This window comes from Triticum aestivum, chromosome 3A, assembly GCF_018294505.1.
Source record: "Triticum aestivum cultivar Chinese Spring chromosome 3A, IWGSC CS RefSeq v2.1, whole genome shotgun sequence".
Lineage (NCBI taxonomy): Eukaryota > Viridiplantae > Streptophyta > Magnoliopsida > Poales > Poaceae > Triticum > Triticum aestivum.
In genome coordinates, this window is record NC_057800.1 from 581,222,026 (window position 1) to 581,227,573 (window position 5,548).

Genomic DNA, 5,548 nt, shown 5'->3' on the forward strand with positions numbered 1-5,548 from the left:
GACTAAGACAAGAATAAGAAAACATTGGTGATATGAGGCAAAATGTAATATATAACTATAGTGACTTATACAAAAGTTTAGATCGATATAGTGAGATGGAATGTCTCTGAATAGCTGGACTTCGTGGCGCGCTAGTATCCCTACACACATATTAAATCAGTCAACATCCATGTATTCATCATTTTCTCGTATGTTTTTTACTTGTCTCAATTTAAACTAATAGGATAAAGATTATACCTTTTCACCCATTCACTAATGTAAAATCAGAATTCTCTCAGTTATAATGACATCGGAGTAGTAATTTATTGGAATTCAAAATGAACTAAAAAATATGTCTCACTCTAGTAGAGCGACATCATCAACCATACTGATAAAAAAGGAAAGTTCATCCAATAAGTCATCATTTGTTGGAGTGAGAGACGTTGAAAGGGTAAATGATTGCGAGATGAGCTCAACTTCTGATGATGTATTTGATGTGTTGAGGTTCTCAGAAGGTCTATCCAAGAATCATACAATCCATGTGATTTGTGGCGCCCTGAACGTCATCTTCCATGTCTCGATTTCTTATATCATCATCATCATTCAATTCCGAGTCCACTAAAATGACAACTATTTTGTTTTAAAATAGGTCATATAATCCTATTAAAATAATATCAAAGTTAAATAGTGATACAACATAGAATAAATATAATGATACACAACGAAAAATACTTGTGGAGTGTCAGACAAAATATCTCTTGTGAAGTACTCCCTCCGTCCCAAAATTCTTGTCTTAAATTTGTCTAAATACGGATGTATCAAGTCACATTTTAGTATTAGATACATCCATATCTAGACAAATCTAAGACAAGAATTTTGGGACGAAGGGAGTACTAAATAAAATATACCATCCACATACCACAAGATGACCTGCATGATTACTAAACTTAAATCTACTCCATTTTTTTATCAATTCTATTGATATTTGTATTAAAATACTTTTAAAATCATCAAATGATCATGACTGTAACAAGCTGTGATGATAAAAAAAATCTCACCCACGCAGGTGAATTGGACATGCCCTATAATAAATAATCGATGATAATTCTTTTTTGTATGGACAATACTGCACCCACTCACAATCCCTCTCTGGTCACTGCCTAATAGAAGTATTATTAGTAAGAAGTAGTAGTATTAAAAAAACTCAGTCAACCTTCCTCAGCCCCCTCACATTTCTTATCTTCCCCATTCTTCTCTTCCTACCTCCTCCTCTGTTGACTCACGCTAGATCCCCCATCCACAGCCGGCACTCTCTGGTGGCCGCCCCTCCCCTTCGTCCCCATTGTCGGCGGACACGCAGGCCCATGCTCTTCCCCGCCCCGCCCCTTCTTCACATCCTATTCCCGAAGTGCTCGAGGAGGCGCTCGAGCTCGGCATGCTCGCCGGCGACACCGGAGCCCTCCCTCCTCCTGATGCACTCTCCGTCGCCGCCATGAGCGTCTCTACCTTCTCCCCCGCGCCATGAATCCTCCCTCCCCCCTACTCGAGACGCCATCAAGGTCCGGTTCCAACTCTTCTTCTCCCCTCGATCCGGATGCTCTGCTCTCCGACACCATCTTTATTTGCTTGTTCGATTCAGTCTGGAGCAGGAGCAGCTGCTACTCCCGACCTCCGGTTCCTTCTTTCCATGGATGACCACGAAGACCTCCGCATGATGTGCTGCTGCTCGGGGCCCTCCCTATGCTTCTCCTCGCTCGTAAGGGTCCAGGTTAGTCTCTCCGACCCTGCCGCCTGCTCGTCCCCGTCAAATCGGTGCGTAGCCTCACCGTGTGCAATGTTCATCGCCTAGGGTTAGCTGCTCAGGGGCCATGGTGTGTTCCGTGTGGCGCTGCCTTCGCGGCCGCCGCCGTTCCCTTGTTGTGTCTCTGAGACTGGAGGTCCCTGCTCGCCAACTCACAGACGGTTGTTCTCCGACCAGTTAAAAAAGAGTAAGCTTTCTTCCAAGCCTATGATTTTCCTTTCATCCTCTTAGTTGGTGCCTTTGTTGATGATGCAGCCCTGAATGGTTCAGATTTTCTGAAGGAGGAGGTGCCGAAAGGGGATGGGAGCAACAAGTCTGAATCGAAGAGTATGTTTTGATTCTGAGATGCATTGCACAGTATTTTTATTGTTCTAAGAAATCTATGTAGTTGTCTATGGAGCATTTCCTTGAAGTGATGGTTGGGCATATTTGTTTACTAATTCGAACTTCCAGATTACCTTAGTCGGCAACTCCAAATATTTCTTAGATGTCTTACCACAAGCATTGTACTGCAAAAATATACTCCCTCTGTCCCAAAATAAGTGTCTCAACTTTGTACTAACTTTAGTATAATGTTGTACTAAGCTTGAGACACTTATTCTGGCACGGAGGGAGTATATACTAAACCGGTTCATGATAGATCAACCATATCTCGTTGATGCTCTCACCTATTAGGATATGTACATGAAAAGAAGGATATGCTCAAACTGCTTAGTCCCAACAACCAATCATTCAAGTGCACCATTTTACACTCTGGAAGCAGGAAGTGCAACTTCTTTAGTCTTTAGAATTAGAATGGATCAGGTGTACTCCAGATGTTTTCAGTTTTAAATAATTATGCACACAAGAGTGCATTGCGAAATAGCAATAAAAAGTTGGATTTTGACTGGTACCGAAAAGGATTAGACCTCCGTAGAAACAATTCGCTGCTGCTGACTCAGACAGAGTTGTGCTGCACCACGTCGATCTCGCCGTCATCGAAGTCGATGATGGACATGCCCGTATCTTGCCGCCTGCATGGCATGTGTAGTGACCGTATGGACATGAAGTTGATCCTATTGCTCAAAGGATACATATCATCTTTATGTGTTTCCTGAACTGGTCGGATTAGCAGTGATGTTTGCATCTCCTCCCTCTTCCTACTCGAACACCACTTTCTTCTAGGAACTGATGGCATGTCCTGCCATGAAGAATTTGAAGCGGTCAGAAGACATAAGAGCCCGGTCCTATACTATGTTAAGGCCATGCTGATGTGTAAGAGTTTGCGGGTGACATCCTCCATGGCAATCATATTCCCTCCAACATCCTTCAAGCCATGGCGACCAGGTAATGCTAACAGCTCAGTTGGATAAAGGTTCCTTATGTCTTGCGATTTAGTCGAGTTGGGTTACTCTATTGTGTGGCTCACGTCAGGGTTGAGTAGAGTTAATCTTGCCTATGCTAGTGCCAGCCTGCTGGATTTGGGTGATATCCAAAGATACATTTAAACTTACACTATAAATTATACCTTGCAAACAAATTTCCTTAGAGGGGAATTATAACATGCAAGCACTATAAGTTCAGTGTATTATTATTAGTACTGCATAGCAAATTAGCAATCCAGTTCATTCATAAATAAGATTTCAACACACCATTGGTATAGAACATCGTACATAGTTCCGAGGTCTACATGCCTCGCCTGATCCTGAATTTGACCCATAAATAGATTTCAGAGACACAACTGTAATACATTAAGTAAGAGCAATTACCAGAGGTGACTGTTGCTGCTGTTTTGCCGGCAAGAGGGCATGCATCTGTGCATACGCAGCCACGGACTAAGCATTCCTTCACAAGCAGTAAGGTGTTCTTGCCCTTGCCTTCTAGCTGTTGCGTGAATAAATGACAAAGTATTAGCATCACAAGCGAAGAATAACAGAAATCGTCTTATCAAACGATGGTGCAGTCGGACTAATAACTAACCATAGCGGTGAGGTCTTTGCGGTGCATTCCTGGGCCTAGCGAGTCGAGCACCTGGATACACTGAAAATAGGCATTTTTTTAGTTTAGGTCCCATCTATACAAACATCCATCCTCGATTAAATTAATAGTAATATGTACGGAACTGAGGCTCACCATATCATGTTCCAAATAAGTTGTAGCCCTCTTTAATACCCATCTTGGTGCGTCATCGTGTATAGAGCTAAATTCCTTATCTTAGAGATGCATGCATTCTTTAAGAACAAAATTCATGTATTCATCAGTATTTGCTATGGGAGTATTGCATCCAAGTTGGTACGATTCAAAAGCTACATCTTGATGCGTCATCATGTATGGATCATTTGTCTGGTCATTACCCAGGATAGAAAATCATAAGATTAGTAGAGCATAACAATGTAGGTATTGTAGTAGACGTAGGATCGACAAAAGTAATTTGCAGATTTTTTGTGTTTTGAGTACCAGGTTCGACAGAGCCTCTCTTATCATTATCCGACATATTTTTCTAGTTGATTTGAGCCAGTAAAAGGCTCCATACCTGAACAAAGGAAAGAGAACCCGAATGTACGGTCAAATAAACATTGTCGACACAGTTGCAACATAATTAAATCGACAAACTAACCATCTTCAATTGTGCAATATGGGTCTCGTATTCTGCCGAGTTGGGGTACCTTAACCCCTGAAATTTGGACGTTAGGCCCTACCATTTTTCAACATAGAAAACCATTAATGAGATGTAAAACGGGCTTATAGCATTCTGCTGTGCAACTATTTATTTTTTAGAACTCTGTTGTCAAAATTCTAATCCTGACTAATGTTGCAACAGGTCAAAGAAGTCGAACCTGAAGAAGTGCAGGGAAGAATTATAGTTGCGTGTGGCTGGCTGGTTCAGGGGAATTTCAGGGTGGCGCGGGTGCCGGAGCAGGCTCCTAGGCACTGGCGATCTGTCGGACAGATATTAGAAACGAAGGTGAGGTTGTATCTTGTTAGGCGGGTCTTCATTGGCTGTTGAAATCATACCTGGCCGATCTGATGGGGCTGCCTACTGCTCCAAAACTCATGCAGATGATGCATAATAATCTTGTTGTAGCCTGGCTGATCCATGAATATTTGATTGTAGGTGAAGGAGGAGCGGCCGCCCACTCGACGTTGCGATGTAGGGCGGCGAGGGAGCCCGGCAGGGAGGCCTCAATGCGCTGCAGGACGTCGAGGGAACCGTCCAGCGAGGCGACGATGCGATGCAGGGATCGAGGCCGCCGTGCATGGAGGCGACAGGGCGCGACAGGGCTGCTGAGCTTCGTCTGGGGCGGTGGCGAGGAAAGGCAGGGAGAGGGGCCAGGGACACGATTAGGTTCGGCTTCCTTTTTTTGCGAGTTGGTTAGATGGTTAGATTAGCGTGATTTGAGGGGCTGCGGATGCGGGACGGAGAGTCTCATATTTTCATCTGGTGGAGTACGGTCAGTCTATTGAAACTGCTAAGCGCACACCAGATCTTGAATAAATTAATGATGGCTGTTAGATTGGGTTGTGTGGGCTTCATCCTGTGGTGCTGATGCGTCTATGGACGTTTTGCGGGGTGCACGTAAGAAAGTTCCTGTTTGATTGTTTAATAGTAGTGGAGATTAAGCGAGCGTCAGGCGAGCTCTCGCTGATGGTTTTCCTCTCCCTGTGCGTTCTATTGGGCCGGCCCACTGGCGCGCGCATAGATTAAAAATGTAGAGAAATTGGGAGTTCCAGGAGTTGATTCCCTGGTCTCCAGGTTGATCTCAGGTATCGCTTACCTCTCCACGAGGA

The 5,548-nt window shown here is 43.8% G+C and overlaps 2 long non-coding RNA genes across 7 annotated transcripts; one reads left to right on the forward strand and one right to left on the reverse strand.

Moving 5' to 3' along the window:
* Window positions 1–225: 225 nt before the first annotated feature.
* LOC123062357 (uncharacterized) lies at window positions 226–4,389 on the reverse strand. Of its 2 annotated transcripts, none has more exons than XR_006429636.1 (4): window positions 3,893–4,388; window positions 3,740–3,799; window positions 3,529–3,643; window positions 226–639 (listed from the first exon to the last, which is right to left on the reverse strand). It is a non-coding gene; the product is annotated as an uncharacterized lncRNA (long non-coding RNA). The 2 variants fall into 2 exon arrangements; XR_006429635.1 differs by lacking the exon at window positions 226–639 and adding an exon at window positions 2,489–2,960 and having other exon boundaries at window positions 3,893–4,389.
* On the forward strand, window positions 1,229–5,293 carry LOC123062356 (uncharacterized). 5 transcript variants are annotated; one of them, XR_006429631.1, is made up of 7 exons: window positions 1,229–1,538; window positions 1,619–1,747; window positions 1,829–1,967; window positions 2,051–2,107; window positions 2,945–3,106; window positions 4,581–4,724; window positions 4,875–5,293. It is a non-coding gene; the product is annotated as an uncharacterized lncRNA (long non-coding RNA). The 5 variants fall into 5 exon arrangements; XR_006429634.1 differs by having other exon boundaries at window positions 2,972–3,106; XR_006429632.1 differs by having other exon boundaries at window positions 1,829–2,107.
* Window positions 5,294–5,548: the final 255 nt, after the last annotated feature.